The following is a 16,387-nucleotide window of genomic DNA, read 5'->3' on the forward strand; positions in this document are numbered from 1 at the left end:
TTTCTGAATTCTTTTAAGAGTATGTGCTATTAAGTGTTTTAGTAAAATAAAGTTTGTATGTTTGTGCAACTAGCAGCAACTGATTGGGACCCCTTTCCACAACCTGATCCGCTCTGTCCTGCAAATCCAGATTTCAATACGTGTGTCATATGACAGGAATTTCTTACTGGCGTACCTAATTTGTACACCTAGTGAGTGAGTGAGATATACCTCCTTGCCTGATTTAAGTGTTCATACTCGTATAAATGTAAATGTGATACCTCCCAAGGAAATGATGAAGACGCAATAGTTTGTCACATAAACTGCAACAAATGAAAGCAAAAGTTTCACAATCACACAGTTTCTCTGTATTCTGTCAAAACAAATGGTTTTTAACGTTTTTGAAGTTGAGTTCCGTTTTGGAAGCTTTGAAACTTGAATTAATTTCTTGTGACGTAGTTCACACCCGTTTATTTGTTGTTTCCGCCTGCCACTGTGGCCGAACGTTTCTAGGCACTTCAGTCCGGAACCGCGCTGCTGCTACGGTCGCAGGTTAGAATCCTGACTCGGGCATGGATGTGTGTGATGTCCTTAGGTTAGTTAGGTTTAAGTAGTTCTAAGTCTAGGGGACTGATGACCTCAGATGTTAAGTCCCACAGTGCTTAGAGCCATTTGAACCATTTGTTGTTTTCATTTCTGTGAGACGTCTATATGTTCTCACCTGCTGTTACTAATCATCACGTTTACATGCGACGGTAGCGTATTGTTACCACATCACTCATATTCTATAACCAGTGATTAGTACGACAACTGCCAAGACTACAGAAAGAGAACAAACATTTCAATGATTGACGGTCAGTTCATAATGTTGTGAAAAACATAAAAGTAAATGTGAACGGCACGATGGAGCTTCGAACTCGGCTTGCCCGATTTGCAGTCAAAGATTGTGATCACCTAACCACGATGCCACGGCTGTTCACCTCTCCACAGTATTACACTTGCTAAGCTTGGTACGTGCACTGTTTTTATTTCACATTTCTTTCTCAGTTTAGTACTCCTCCTTCCTGTTTTCATGCTTGGTCTCTGTTCAGTTTTTAACGATCCATCGAGTGGGCCTTCTTACCACTGAAACTGAGGGGGATGCGACGGAGAGTTTCCCTTGTAAGTAGTTATTTTCCTAAATCGATTTCCTTCCCCATGCTTCGTTTATCTGAATTTGTTCTCTGGTTCTAATGATCTCATGGTTGAGGGGAAGCTAAACACTACTCTTCCTTCCTTCCTTCCTTCCTTCCTTCCTTCCTTCCTTCATAACTAGGTACCCAGAACAAGTATAAAGTAGGAGACACAGTACGGAACAAACGAAGCACATGACGGGGGCCGGCCGGGGTGGCCGAGCGGTTCTAGGTGCTACAGTCTGGAGCCGCGTGACCGCTACGGTCGCAGGTTCGAATCCTGCCTCGGGCATGGGTGTGTGTGTGTGTGTGTGTGTGATGTCCTTAGGTTAGTTAGGTTTAAGCAGTTCTAAGTTCTAGGGGACTGATGACCTCACAAGTTAAGTCCCATAGTGCTCAGAGCCATTTTTGAACATGACGGGGACGAAGAGGAAGATTTCGGTGAATCTTACCGCATGGCTAGCCCAGATGGGCTGTGGTCATAGTGCGAGACACTTGCGCTCGCCGAGGAAATGAAAGGATTGCTTTCCGTATATTCTTTCTCTTATCAGTAAACATAATTTTCAACATTCTTCTGTAGCATCACATCTCTAATGCATCAATTTTCTTTTGTTGAGGTTTCCCCCCGGTCCATGTCTCAATGTCACCCAATTCTGTCCTCCAAAGTATATTCTCAGATTTTCTTCCTCAAATTAAGATCTATGTTTGATACTAGTAGACTTCTCTTGGCCAGGAAGCCACTTTTTCCATGCTGGTCTGCTTTTTAAGTTCTCCTTACTTCGTCTGTCATGGGTTACTTTGCTGTCAATGGAACAGAATTCCTTAACTTCGTGATCACCAGTTATGTTGTTACGTATCTGCTGTACTTGTTTCTGCTACTTCTGATTCCTTTCGTCTTTCTTCGATTTACTCTGTACTGTGTAGACTGTTCTTCCCATTCAACAGATCCTGTAATTCTGCTTCACTTTCACTGAGGATATCAATGTCATCAGCGAAAGTTAACAATGATATACTTTCACCTTGAATTTTAATCCCACTCTTGATCCGTTATTTGATTTCCATCATTGCTTCTTCGACGTATAGAGCGAGCAACAGGGGCGAAAAACTACATCCCTTTGTTACACACTATTTACACCGTGCCCTTCGTTCTAGGTCTTCCACACTCATTGCTCGCTCTTGTACATATTGTACACTATACATATTGTATATTGAAGACATTGAAATATCTCGAAAATTACATATCGGGTCAAAACAAGTTATGACTCCAGTTTGTCTCGGAGGGGTACATCGAGTAATACCTCATTCAACCCCCATCCCATCTCTTGCGTGGGCGGCGGGGAGAGGGGTGGGGGTGGGGGGGGGGGTAACCTTCGAATCTTCTGTGGAAACCCCCATTTTCTATTGCACATTATGATTCTACGGCAAAATCTACATACCTTTTTTCTGAACTATTTTCTTCGTTTCGCCACAGATGGCGCTGCAATCGGAGGAATAGAAATGAGTGCACAATCGTAATTTACGACATGCTACTCAGTGGCCCTTGAATATCCAATGGCACGTGGGACGCACCTCCATGCTGCGAGGGTATGATAGGCCAATATGTCATAAATTCTGATTGGAACCCCATTCGCAATGGTGTATTCGCCCGACTTATCGAAAGGGGGACTACTCTACTCGCCACGGTGGCCGTGGCTCTAGCGAACGCTGCTCAACTTTTCCAATTAGAGTAAGTATTCAAACCTAGTACCGCCAGCTCCAATACACTTCGTGATCCGCTTTTCAAGTGACAGTACACAGGACGGGAGTATATCTGCGGGAATGTCAGCACAAGAGTTTCTGATGCAGTCGACCACGTCTTCACGGCCTGTTGGTACTTGCTGGTACACCTTATCTTTTAAATATCCCCACAAAAACAGTTCCGGCTATGTTAATTCCTGCCATCTAGTGAGCTAGTTAATGGGGCCACCTCTGCCGATCCACCAACCAATTGCGTAATGCGCTGGGCACCGTCACGCTTAAACCAAATATGTTGTCGAACGTCCAGGGCAATATCCTGCAGTTGTAACGGTAAATCCCTTTCCAAAAATGCTAGATGTTCGCGTCCCTTGAACTTGTCGTCGATAAAATACGGACTAATGAGTTTGTTCCGCATGATGCCACACCAGACGTTATTGACCTCCCAGCTACACGCAACACGATGGTGGCAGTCTACGCGGATGACACTGCCATCCTCGCGCAAGATTGGAAGCCGTCTAACATTAACTCATGACTACAGACTGCACTCAGAGCGGCAGAGCCTTGGCTGGTGAAATGGCGTGTTACAGTTATTGTAGACAAGTGCGGAACACCGATACTACTGCGCAAACATCAACACTGCAACCCAATAACACTACATGCACGCCAAATACGTTTCCGTGAGAAGGTCAAATACTTCGGTGTCTGGCTGGACCGGAAACTACTATGGGGGGACCACATTCAACACGTGACCAAGAAAGCAAACGCGAGGCTCAAACAACTCTACCCTATGCTTAACAGGCGTAGCACTCTCAATAGAAGGGTGTCCAGGTCCATGTACACCACACTTACAGACCTCTGATGACGGATGCTGCTCCCGTCTGGGGATATGCTGCGCCCACAAGCCTGCACCGTCTGCAGCTCATACAGAACAAAGTACTCAGAATCATAAGCAACGCTCTGCGCTACACACGCACCGCGGATCTTCACTGGGAATATCGACTAGATACCATCTTGCAGGTATTCCAAAAACTCTCCACACGACTGTACAGAAACACGAGACACTCGCGTAAACCGATTATCCTTTCTCTGGGTAATTACGACCACAAACATAGATGGAAACATAGTAGACCAAAGACTCTGTTAGCAAGAAACTAAACATCAATGGTCCACAGCACGCTAACAAGACAGTACTGTCTAGCCCCTGCAACACAGATACTACTGGCAACCCCAGATGCTCGACCCGCCGAAAAACAGGCAATCGCAGGGAAATCGTACTGTACACAGAACACAAACCAGCCCCCCCCCCCCCCCCTACACTGTGAGCTGATCTATGACCGACCGCACACTAACGTCTGACGACTTCGGACTGTTACAGGGACTCACCCGCTGCAGCAGGCCCTAGAACGAGCACCCGCAACGACAAAGGTAACGATGCACGATACCTCGCACTAACATAACCACATCTTTCCTGCATTGTCGCAACTAGCAAGCCGCTACTGTCTTTACTACCAATCCTACTGTCGCAGAGGTTATTTTTCCTTGCCGCTTGCCTTGGCAGTTTTTGTCCCTCTGCCCTTACAAACCGCTACCCTTCGATCGCTTTCGTACACTTTCTGTGACTAATCCTACCCATCTTCATGGACAACATCACAGCCCGCATCCTGTGACTCACGATTTGAAAACTAACATGCTATACGGTGGTGACAGTAGAACTTTTGGTTTTATCACAAGTTGGTGTGGGCGTGGAGGGCCCACATCCGAAGGGAACCATACGTTATGCGACCAGGGACCTCGATGATCAACTTGCTGTAACCAGTCAGGATTGTCTACTCTCCAATAATTCATATTCTGTCGGTTGCTACAATGGTTTTTGAATGTACCCCCCATTGTAAAATAGTGCCTCGGCAAAGAACATGGGGATCGTTTGAATTTGTTGACGTGCTCATTTACAAAACACACCCCAGTTATGGAAATCGGTACCGTGAAGTTCTTGATGCACTGAAACGTCAATGCGGTATTGTGACAGTACTACCACAGACATACCAGAATCGTGGTGTGATTTCTGGGCGCTTATCAATGAGTTGTGGTACACAGCCACTACGACAGATTCTCGTGTAACACGTTTGCTTCGTTTAATTTTACCGGTCGGTATGCTGCCATCAGACATAAGGGCGTTCACAACATTCTAAAAGAACGAAATAGTTACAGCTTTCTCTGGAAAACGCTCGGCATACAATGCAACAGCAGCCTCAACATTTCTCCTACATTCTCCGTAAATCAGGATCATTTCAGTACTCTAATCAGGATCATTTCAGTACTCTCGTCTGTGGTTGGAACATTCATCCTCCACTTGCATGTCTGTTCTCCAAATGATAGGTTGGTATGTAGACAATAAATACAGCGTAAGTATTGTAATGTTTAGAGCCGCTATCTGTTCTACGTCTGCACTATACGCGAGCTCCGGTCGAAGTGAACTGCCTGTTATGATATGTCGTAGTTCATTACTCGGCCACGATGACGCGTCGTAGGCCCCTGTTCGATACTACGGAAGAATACAGCGTTGTGATTGGGATTTCTAATTAGAAGTTATGAAATTCCAGTCTCTCCTACGGAGGTGGGGTGCCATGTTTCGCTGAATATTTAAAGGCCACTGAGTAGCATATCGTAAATTAGGATTTTTTACCTATTTCTATTCCTCCGATTACAGCGCCATCTGTGGCAAAACGAAGAGAACACTTCAGACAAAAGGTATGTAGATTTTGTCTTAGAATCGTAATTTGCAATTAAAAACGGGGGTTTCCATTGAAGATTTCAAAGTTGCCCTTCGCCACCCACTCAGAGTGTGGGGTGTAGGTTGAATGTGGTGTCGTTCGATGTCCCTATCAAAGACAATTATAACTTTTCTCGATCTGGCGTCTAATTTTACAGATATTTGAGTGCGTTCAGTTAAAATGAAGACCCTGCATATTACCCGTCTTTCCCTATAGCTTACCCCTATTTTTCTCTGGATTTCGAACATCTTGCACCACTTTACACTGTCAAACGCTTTTTACATGTCGACAAATCCTATGAAAGTGTCTTGATTTTTCTTCAGTCTTGCTTTCAGTATCAACCACGTCAGAACTGCTTGTTTGATGCCTCTCCTTTTCGTAAAGCGGAAATCACCGTCATCTAACAGATTCTCATTTTTCTTTTCCATACTTCTGTATATTATTTTTTTCAGCAACTCGTATGCATGAGCTGTTACACTGACTGTGCGATGATTGTCGCACTTTTCGGCTCTTGCAATCTTATGAATTGTGTGGTTGGTACCTGTCCCAGAGTATGTCGCCAATGATACAGTCTGCACACCAACATGAATAACGTATTTTTTGCCACTTCCCAAAATGATTTTAGAAAATCCGATTGAATATTGTGTATCCTTTCTGCCTTATTTGTTTTTAGGTCCTCCACGGATCTTTTAAATTCCGATTCTAGAACTGGATCCTCTATCTCTTTCCTATCGGATCTCTTCTTTCGTCACGTCATTAGAATCTTGAACCTCGCACTCAGAGAGGCTCTCAATGTATTCTTTCCACTTATCGCCTCTCTCTTCTGCATTTAACATTGAAATTCCAGTTGCACAGTTAATGTTACCAACATTGCTTCTAATTTTACCGAAGGTTACTACTTTCCTGTATGCTAGTCAGTCCTTCCGACAACCATTTCTTTCACGACATCATCACATTTTTCATGTAGCCATTTCGTCTTAGTTTACCTGCACTTCGTCTTTATTTCATTCCTAAGTGACTTGTAATTCCGTGTTCCCGAGTTTTTCTGAACAGTTTTGTACTACCTTCTTTCGTCGACCGATTGTGGTATTTCTTCTGTTATCCTCGGTTTCTTCGCAGTTACCTTTCTTGTACCTGTGTTTTCCTTTCCAACTTCTGTGATTGCAATTTTTACAGATTTCGATTCCTCTTTAACTGAACTGATTTATTCATCATCGCTATATCTATGGCCCCAGAGAACTTCAAGAGTATCTCTTCATTCCTTAGTGCTTCAGCATTCCTCTTATTCCTGATTAGTCTTTTCATCATTACCAAATTGTAATTTGAGTCTGTATCTGCCCCTGGGGACGCCTTACAATCCAGTATCTGATTTCGGAATCTCTGTCTGACAGTGAAGTAATCTGACTGAAATCTTCTTGTATCTCCGTCCTTTTCCAAGTATACCTCATCCTTTTGTGATTCTTGAAAAGAATATTCACTGTTGCCATCTGAAATTTATTACAGAACTCAATTAGTCTTTCTCCTCTGTCACTCCTAGTACCATGCCAATATTCTCCCGAAACCCTTTTTTCTATTCCTTCCCCTACAACCGCATTCAAATGTCCCATGACTTTTAGATTTTTGTCTCTCTCTTCGTACTGAATTATTTAATATCCTCAAATACTTTCTCTGTATCTTCATCTTTTGCCTGCGACGTTATCGTGTTTACCTGGACTACTGTTGTCGATGTTCGTTTGCTGTCGGTTCTGTTGAGAATAACCCTACCACTGAACTGTTCACAGTAACTCACTCTCTGTCTTATCTTCCTCTTTGTAACGAATCCTGCTCCCGTTATATCATTTTCTGCTGCTGTTGATACTGCCCTATACTTGCCTGACCAGAAATCTTCATGCATATGAAGGCGAAATTACTGTGTTCTGTCCAATGTGTTGAGCAGCTAAACTGCTACTAACTGCTCTGCGGTAAATGCCTGTAGCATGACGCATCCATGGCGATGACGAAGCTGCTGCTGTTTCAACAGCTCAAACTAAATAGGACAAAAAAAAATGGTTCAAGTGGCTCCAAGCACTATGGGACTTAACATGTGAGGTCATCAGTCCCCTAGACTTAGAACTACTTAAACTTAACTAACCTAAGAACATCACACACATCCATACCCGAGGCGGGATTCGAACCTGCGACCATAACAGCAACGCGGTTCCGGACTGAAGCCCCTAGAACCGCTCGGTCACAGCGGCCGGCTCTAAATGGGACAGGACATGGCGATGGTCAGATCTCTTAAGGTTTCGCTGACGCCAAACTCCTGCAAGCTTCAAGAAATAGAGCCGTTTCCAACAGCGCGCCAGTGCTGTTAAATACAAGCTAACCACATTTTTTTGCCGATAGAGATTTCAAATTCAGGCTCAGTTTCAACCAATTGAAAAGTGATTCTCACTGTATTGCTTTACCTTCGGCAGGAAGAGAAACAACCGTTTAAAACTTGTAAGGCTCCTATCTTATTTTTAATATTCAAAGAAAGTGATTTGAGCTGTCGTTTTATTCGATGTGTCATACTTCATATCTGTACACTGGATATTTTTCAAACAGAAGTCTTCAGTAGTCTATATGTTACGCCACAGAGGTTCTGAGTACGAGCAATGTGATCTCTGGTTGTCAGTAACATCATCGTTGACAGTGTAGCATTCAGTGAGAAGTACGAGTAAAAGAGAGAGAATCATGTGTTGGTCACGCTGCTGGGTGATCTGGAAATAACTAACAAAGACTAATTTTCGAAGTGTGAAGATACTCAAGTAATATTGCAGGATTGCTTTACCGTGGGTAATTTATGATGAGTTTTGAAGAGGCAGATTTTTAGCATGATTTTTCTGTATTGGTTTGTGTCCGTTAGTTTGATTGTCTAGATATGATTGAGCAAAATTTTCTGTTCACATGGTCTGCACTCAGGCGTATGCATTTCAATAACTAATTACTTGGCAAAATTACATTTTTTCATACGAAGCGAATTTTATGAAGATTGTAGTAACTGTCGAGGAATCAGAGTTTCACAATACCGTTTTTGAATCCTGGTCTCTTCTACGTCATTCAGTAAGTTCCATTACTTCCACTGTCTCCCCACGAAAATTTGATATGCAGTTGTGTGTAGCCACAAGTGCTCTTAACTGAACATTGTCATTCAAAGTATAGTGCTTAGTATAGTTGCAGTTCCTTGCATTAAATTTGGGCAAGAATTGTTTTCTTCGGCTGGTTTGCTACTGCACTGTGTGTTGACAATCATCACTTTCGAGCAGCAACGAGTATACGTTGCTGCCAGAGAAGTCACAAAAGTTTGTTAGGACCAGTTTAACGTCACAGTCGGCGCACAGTAAAATCATTCTCAGTTATGAAATACATTACAAAATTATTATCAGGTCCAGTATAGGCAATGTTCACTACAGATTTCATTCCTTTGTGAGAATTCTTCTTCTCTCACTACAGGTGTTACGTGTTCGCATGTTGGCCCTTAGAAATGGGAATTTTATTTAGTCCGTATTGGTACGTAAATTTTCAGGGCAATTCTTACAGACGCATTTTGGACAGCTATTCTTTCAAAGTTGGGTTTGTAATTATACGTAGAATTTGTACTCTGCTAGTTTCTGTGTGTTGGAATTGCGAGACACATATTGTGACATCAAGCGTTGTAGTCGTGGTCGCTGTACTGCATAACAAAGAGCTTCACAGGACAACTGCTTTACGGCACAGCTTTACGTTTCTAATTATTTTTTATAAAAGTTAATTGCAGTACAATTGCACAGTTTTAGATGGATTTGGGGACTGATTTTTATCAGATAGCGTTTGTGCACTTGCATAGCTCAGGTTCACATTACAACACAGATATACAAGAAAGTTTAGCTAAAGGAAACCGTAATTTACGTACGTAACAACAAAAAAACAATAATTTTAAAAAAGATACGGTTCCAAAATTGATATGTTTTTAACGACTGCCGCCATTTTGAGCAAATTATGAGTTCCTTTCAAAATGACAGCAGAAGAAATCTGTTTCCAGATTTCGGTTCCTCGGTATGTTAGGAATCATTATCATGAAGTTTCTTTCTCTCGGAAATTTCGTTAGTGTTTTAAATCGCGACTGCATTTTAAGAAGTTTGAAATAGGGAAATTATCGATAAACCGGTCGGGTCGTTTGTTATCAAAAGGATCCTGTTCCTGTCATGCGATTGACTGACTATTAATTCTTGCTCTTTCTTTGTTTGCGGCTTTTTGTGTCGCCCATGGGTGCATCTCTCCATGTGGCGGTGGTAAAAGGATAGAGAGAAGGAGAGAAGGAGAGAGAGAAGATCCAAAGAAGAGCGGCGCGTTTCGTCACCGGGTTATTTGGTAACCGTGATAGCGTTACGGAGATGTTTAATAAACTCAAGTGGCAGACTCTGCAAGAGAGGCGCTCTGCATCCCGGTGTAGCTTGCTCGCCAGGTTTCGAGAGGGTGCGTTTCTGGATGAGGTATCGAATATATTGCTTCCCCCTACTTATACCTCCCGAGGAGATCACGAATGTAAAATTAGAGAGATTAGAGCGCGCACGGAGGCTTTCAGACAGTCGTTCTTCCCGCGAACCATACGCGACTGGAACAGGAAAGGGAGGTAATGACAGTGGCACGTAAAGTGCCCTCCGCCACACACCGTTGGGTGGCTTGCGGAGTATCAATGTAGATGTAGATGTAGATGTAGATCATTGTGTTACAAGCATACACACGGGTACCAGAATGAGATTTTCACTGTGCAGCGGAGTGTGCGCTGATATGAAACTTCCTGTCAGATTAAAACTGTGTGCCGGACCGAGACTCGAACTCGGGACCTTTGCCTTTCACGGGCAAGTGCTCTACCAGCTGAGCTACCCGAGCACGACTTACGCCCCGTCCTCACTGCTTCACTTCTGCCAGTACCTCGTCTCCTACCTTCCAAACTTTACAGAAGCTCTCCTGCGAACCTTGCAGAACTAGCACTCCTGAAAGAAAGGATATTGCGGAGAGGAGAGGTTCTGTAAAGTTTGGAAGGTATGACACGAGGTCTGGCAGAACTAAAGCTGTGAAGACGGGGCGTGAGTCGTGCTTGGGTAGCTCAGTTGGTTGAGCACTTGCCCGCGAAAGGCAAAGGTCCCGATTTCGAGTCTCGGCCCGGCACACAGTTTTAATCTGCCAGAAAGTTTCATACACTCCGGTAGCTTGGAAGGGTAATTTGGTGTTCGAGTATAACGTGTATATATGTAAATATAATGTTTTGCATCAAATATTCCAAGTTATTATATGCACTGACGGAAAAACTCGCAACACCAAGAAAACGTTGTGCGATAAACGAATGTTGGTAAGAGTGTTTGTACATCTGAAAGATAAGGTCTATTCAGATTTCAAGCCAGTTGCATAAGGGTGATGTTAGTAGCGCCACTATGAGGATGCAAATCAGGTTTGTTTTAAATACACGCTGTAAAGATCTTGAGCGTTAGTTACCTTTGAGATTGTACGTGGTGGGTTGATGTTAGTCAAGAATATCTTTAAGGCGACAAAGGCGCTGTGATCAACACCTCACTGATTATGAACGAGAACTTGTGACAGGGCTACGAGAATAGGGTTGTTCCTTCTGCAGTACTGCAGAAGGACTTGACTGGAATGAAGCCGCTTTTCATAACTGCTGGCTGCTGTAATCACGGGACTGTTCGGTCGGAAGAAGAACAGGCTTCGGATCGCCGCGTGGCACTGCCGTGAGAGAACACCATCATGTTCCGCCTGTATGGCTCTGGCTCTGGTTGCGTCTGCACCAGCAATTCGAGCAGCAGTTGGCACCACAGTGACAAAATGAAGTGTTACGAATCGATTAGTTCAAGGATAGCTTCGAGACAGACGCCCTGTAGCGCACATTCCACTGACCAGAGGGGTGTAAGGTGAGAGCTCGTTGGAGGACATGGTGGAGATCTGTTGTGTTTTCTAATGAAAGCTGATTCCCCCTTGTGATAGCTAAATGGAAGCCAGTTGGGGTACTGCAACCAACCTGTCTGCGTGGTAGAAAAATTAGACGTACATCTGGAGTTATGTTCTGGGGTGCTCTTTCATATGACAGATGACAGCAGGAGCTCTCTCGTGGTCCATCCCACGCACCCTGACTGCAAATTCGTAAGTCAGTCTGGCGATTCGACGTCTTGTGCTGCCGTCTATGAACAGCATTTCCAGGAGGCATTTCCCAGCAGGACAACGATCGCCCACATACCGCCGTTGCAACCCAATATGTTCTACAGAGTGTCGACGTGTTGCAGTGGCCTGTTCACCTGCCTCCAATGGAGCACACATGAGACATCGTCAGACGAGAAATCCAGCGTCGTTCACAAACAGCATTAACCGTCCTTGAATAGACCAACGACCAGGTATAACAGGCACGGAAATCAGTCCCACAAATTGGCTTTCGCCACCTGTCCAACACGATGCATGCACATTTGCATCCTTGCATTCAACATTCTGGCGGTTACACCTGCATTTCACTTGTCACATTTTCAGTGGCTTATTCCGCGCTTGCAACGTTAATCACTTAAGTATGTTACCTAGACACATATATTCCCGAAATTTCGTTACTCTACATTAACTACTTGTTTTGGTGTTGCATTTTTTTTAATGATGAAATGCGTAATGCCACTCCTCGGACGAGAAATGAAAATAAAAAATCAGCTCCAAAATTCCCAAAGATTTACCCAATACAAGTTCCAAATTCCATGAAAAATGAACAAGCAAACAAATTTCTATTTAACACTATCATTTGGATATTAACCAGTAATTGAATCAGGAATGTAATACTTAGTAATTTATCAACATACGAAAGAAAGATAGGATTCCAGCAAAATCAAACTCAAAATTCAAAATCATAGTAAAACGCAAAATCATTATAATTAAAATTCGCGAAGTAGAACCAACGTTCCCAAAGAATACTCCGTGTGAGTACTCTTTGAGATTCGTGAGTAATGGCTAAGGATAATTCAATCCATTGTGACTACGTTACGAGAGTTAGCCGAAGCGGGTCATACTTTTGAATGCTCGTATATGTAGGCGCAATTAGATTTTTTTTTCTAGAATTGATTATTGCCATCTACTATGACGCAGTAAAACGATACTTTGACTTCAAATATAACGTCATTTAGAATTCAGATAGAGAACTTGCATATATTAGACAGAAGTGACTTTTAATTAGATGACCTGAAGTTAACACTATTTAGGAAGTGAACACAGATAGACAATTTCATTCGTAATAACTAATGGACTATGGAACTTGGCTCTGTTAGGAAGTGACTATATTGCGTAATAAACAAGCATATCGTGTCAATTCACGCATTTATCATTCAAGTTTTACAAAATTATTTATATAGATAACGTTCTGCCATATTATTTGACTGAAGCGCTCGGCGCTTATATAGAAACTCCTTGACGTTAGGAATTAATAACAGTGTTACGACTGATTATAGATTTGAGATTACAACCAGTCTATAGGGAATTTGGTGTCGCTGGAACTAATTTGAACTTATAATTAATATTTAAATAGCAACTGATAAACCATCGATTATAAATGATTTAATTGCGACATTTGATGGAGTAAATGTCTCGCACAAGTCACGAGTTCAGTTCATCAATGTTCTTTTTGTAACGTCGATACCGATATATAAGAAATAACAATTTCATTGCTGTACCGCTGAGTGTTAGTCAAGACCGAAGATCCGAAGATGATTTTGCAAGTGACATGATGAGACAGCGACAATATGGTGTCACTCGCGTTTCACAAATGTTCAAGAAATCCCATCTGATAGCTTGCATTTCGTCTTCAATTTGCTCATGGTCCTGTCCAAGTCTCATAGTTCTTATATTTTGTCCTGGTTCTGTTGTTTCTCCTCTACTTTTAGCCTTCTAAACAGTACTTAAGACATTCTTATATCTTCACTGAAGGATTCGATGCATACAGATATAGTAACATCAGCTAGATAGTTTGAAAACTTGAATTTACGTCCTTTGTATGTAGCATAAATGGCATTACAGGGCATCATGCTTGCCAAATGGATGGTGATGACACATACCAAAGAAAAAGATGTGATGATGACCAGTGGCTGCAATATCTGTGATGAAACATTTAATTTTTTACTTTTAGTAATTGCAAAGTGTGTATGTACCAAATCCCTTTCTAGCAATCTGAAAGCAAGTACTTTTGTATTCCGAATACACTATCCGATCTAGAACAGCCTTTGCTATCCTACTTTGAAACACGAACGTAGTTGTATAAATTACTTTTCATGTGTCTGATATCAATTAATCTAAACTGCATCTGACTGAAATGGTTGAAATGGCTCTGAGCACTATGGGACTTAACTTCTGAGGTCATCAGTCCCCTAGAACTTAGAACTACTTAAACCTAACTAACCTAAGGACATCACACAACATCCAGTCATCACGAGGAAGAGAAAATCCCTGACCCTGCCGGGAATCGAACCCGGGAACCCGAAACTGCATCTGAGTATTCGTAAATGAAACTGAGGGAATTGTTACCAATAATACTCGGAATGACTATCTCATGAAACAACTCCACGGTCACTGTTACGTAACGAAAACTGTCACCTGTTATTAAACGCATCCACTCAGTTTATATGAAATTTTGTAAATGAAAACTGTTTATAATTCTCTCAAAGGCTTGTTTAAGCCCTTCAATAGATTCGGCTCTGTTCAATCTGCAAAAATTACGGGCTGAAATAAATCGCTGCGTGGAAGTTTGCCTTCTTATTAATTAACCTGCTGAAGGAAATGGCTTCATCTTTTGCTCTCTTTAAAACAATATTGCTCACTGTTTACGCAATAGTGCAAGGCATGAAAGTGCTACTTTTTACGAAACAGTTTTGATTTACACAGTGAGGATAAGCTTCAGCGAAAAGTTTCATAAATGAGTAACAGAATGAAAATTTTGCTTCCGTAGGGATCCATAGCCTCTAAATGTTTAATAAAAGATACATTGTCCATTCTAGGCTGTACTGTGCTTTATTAAACTCGTGCTATTAGCTATTTTCGGCTGTAACCCATTATCAAGCACATTTGCTACGTCGTGTGTTACATATCGTGTTCATAACATTCTTTTATGTCACATACATAATATCAGTAGCCGTACTCCATCATCACATTCTTTTATGTGTGCGAGAGAAAAGAAGTGGTGAGCACGCCATATAATACATGACACACCAAATGCGCTTGATAATTGCTCACGGCCAAAATTAGCTAATAGTACGATTTTAGTGAAGCACAATACAGCCTACAACGGACAATGTATTCATTTATTAAAATAAGAGAATGTTTTGTAATTAGATTTAAACCTTTCAATAATACAGAAAAAAACTCAAACTAACATGAACTGTTACTCTTTCTAAGAACTGTTACATATGTAAAATTGCTCTTTGTACACAATCTTTAAATTACGTAGTATTTGCTCTTTACCTTTCTTAATAAAATATTTTAAGTAATAGTGGAAGGGAAAAGCGAATTAGAATACGTAACACGTCTCATAATTCGACCTGTATCCCAACCAACACGTAGATGTTGTTAGACACAATGAAATCTTTACAATAATTTCTAAGCTAGCTCTTGCAAGAAAATAACCTCAATTCAAGTCACTATTTTTCCAAAGTGTCCAAAGTGCTGTCCCTCTACACAGTTCTTTAAAAAAAAAATTCTATAACCTCAAATTACACGTATGGAACATGTCAAAATAATTCTCTGCGGCATATTCTCCATCCAAGCTCCCCACTCTGCCACGATACATCACTCTCTCTGTGCCTCGGGCCGACAACTGCTCCCGGCTCCTGCGCTAGCCTGAGCTATACTCGGCAATACTACTAGTTCTGGTAGCCAAAGAGTATGTATCGCCCATGTGTTCGACATACAAAGATGGTGGTAAACATTCCAAACATCTGTGATTTCTCTTGATATTTACATTCAACGATAGGTCAAGTAGCAAACATATAAGATAAACTGTTATTTCTCATAATATTTACATTTTTACAACCATTTATAATTTTTCCACACCTAATATTTACACCTTTTAACATACCTGTTCCGCCGCGACACAAGCAGCCACGTACTCTTGTTTCACCAACATTTGGAAAGGACACATTTTGAAATAACTCACACGAAACTGCGATAAAACTGCGTGTCTGTTATCAGAAACAGTATACGTAATTGTGTGGTGCACTGATGACAGTATATAGTTACTCGTCAGTTAACGTTAATTGTTGCCGTGTTCTAATGAGACGGTCGCCAGATAGATACGGTTTTGCAGTGTATATTCCGCTGATAAACACAGTTCACAATAGCTGCGTGACACTCAGTTCTTCGTGAGGAGGGTGTGTACTAGCCATGGATAACGAAACGAATGTTCAGCCAGTCGTGAAATTTACACCCAGTATACGATTTATCTTGCAGTAACATTTACCGTGTCAGTGTCAGGTCTGCATGTGTCCCCGTCTCCAGGAAAACGACCTGGCGTGGATGACTGTTCACCTCTAAGTCACAACACACGTACTCGAACTCAGTAATATATGTATATCTACTTATCCACTTATTCTAGACACTGTATCCGTCCTGTCGATATAATATTCTTTAACATCACTACAACCATTTGAAACTGACTTAACTCTTCATGAAGCGAGGGCATTTCAAGTTCCAAGCTACAGA

The 16,387-nt window shown here is 41.9% G+C and overlaps 1 protein-coding gene across 1 annotated transcript in view; it reads right to left on the reverse strand.

The window, feature by feature from the left end:
* The window catches only part of LOC126416526 (facilitated trehalose transporter Tret1-like), a 123,628-nt gene extending 107,828 nt beyond the window's left edge, over positions 1-15,800 (reverse strand). Inside the window, exon 1 of the mRNA XM_050084273.1 lies at positions 15,765-15,800. The gene's annotated coding sequence lies outside the window, so the exon portion shown is untranslated. The remainder of the gene's footprint in view (positions 1-15,764) is intronic.
* Positions 15,801-16,387: the final 587 nt, after the last annotated feature.

Source organism: Schistocerca serialis, chromosome 8 (genome assembly GCF_023864345.2).
Source record: "Schistocerca serialis cubense isolate TAMUIC-IGC-003099 chromosome 8, iqSchSeri2.2, whole genome shotgun sequence".
Classification (NCBI taxonomy): Eukaryota; Metazoa; Arthropoda; class Insecta; order Orthoptera; family Acrididae; genus Schistocerca; species Schistocerca serialis.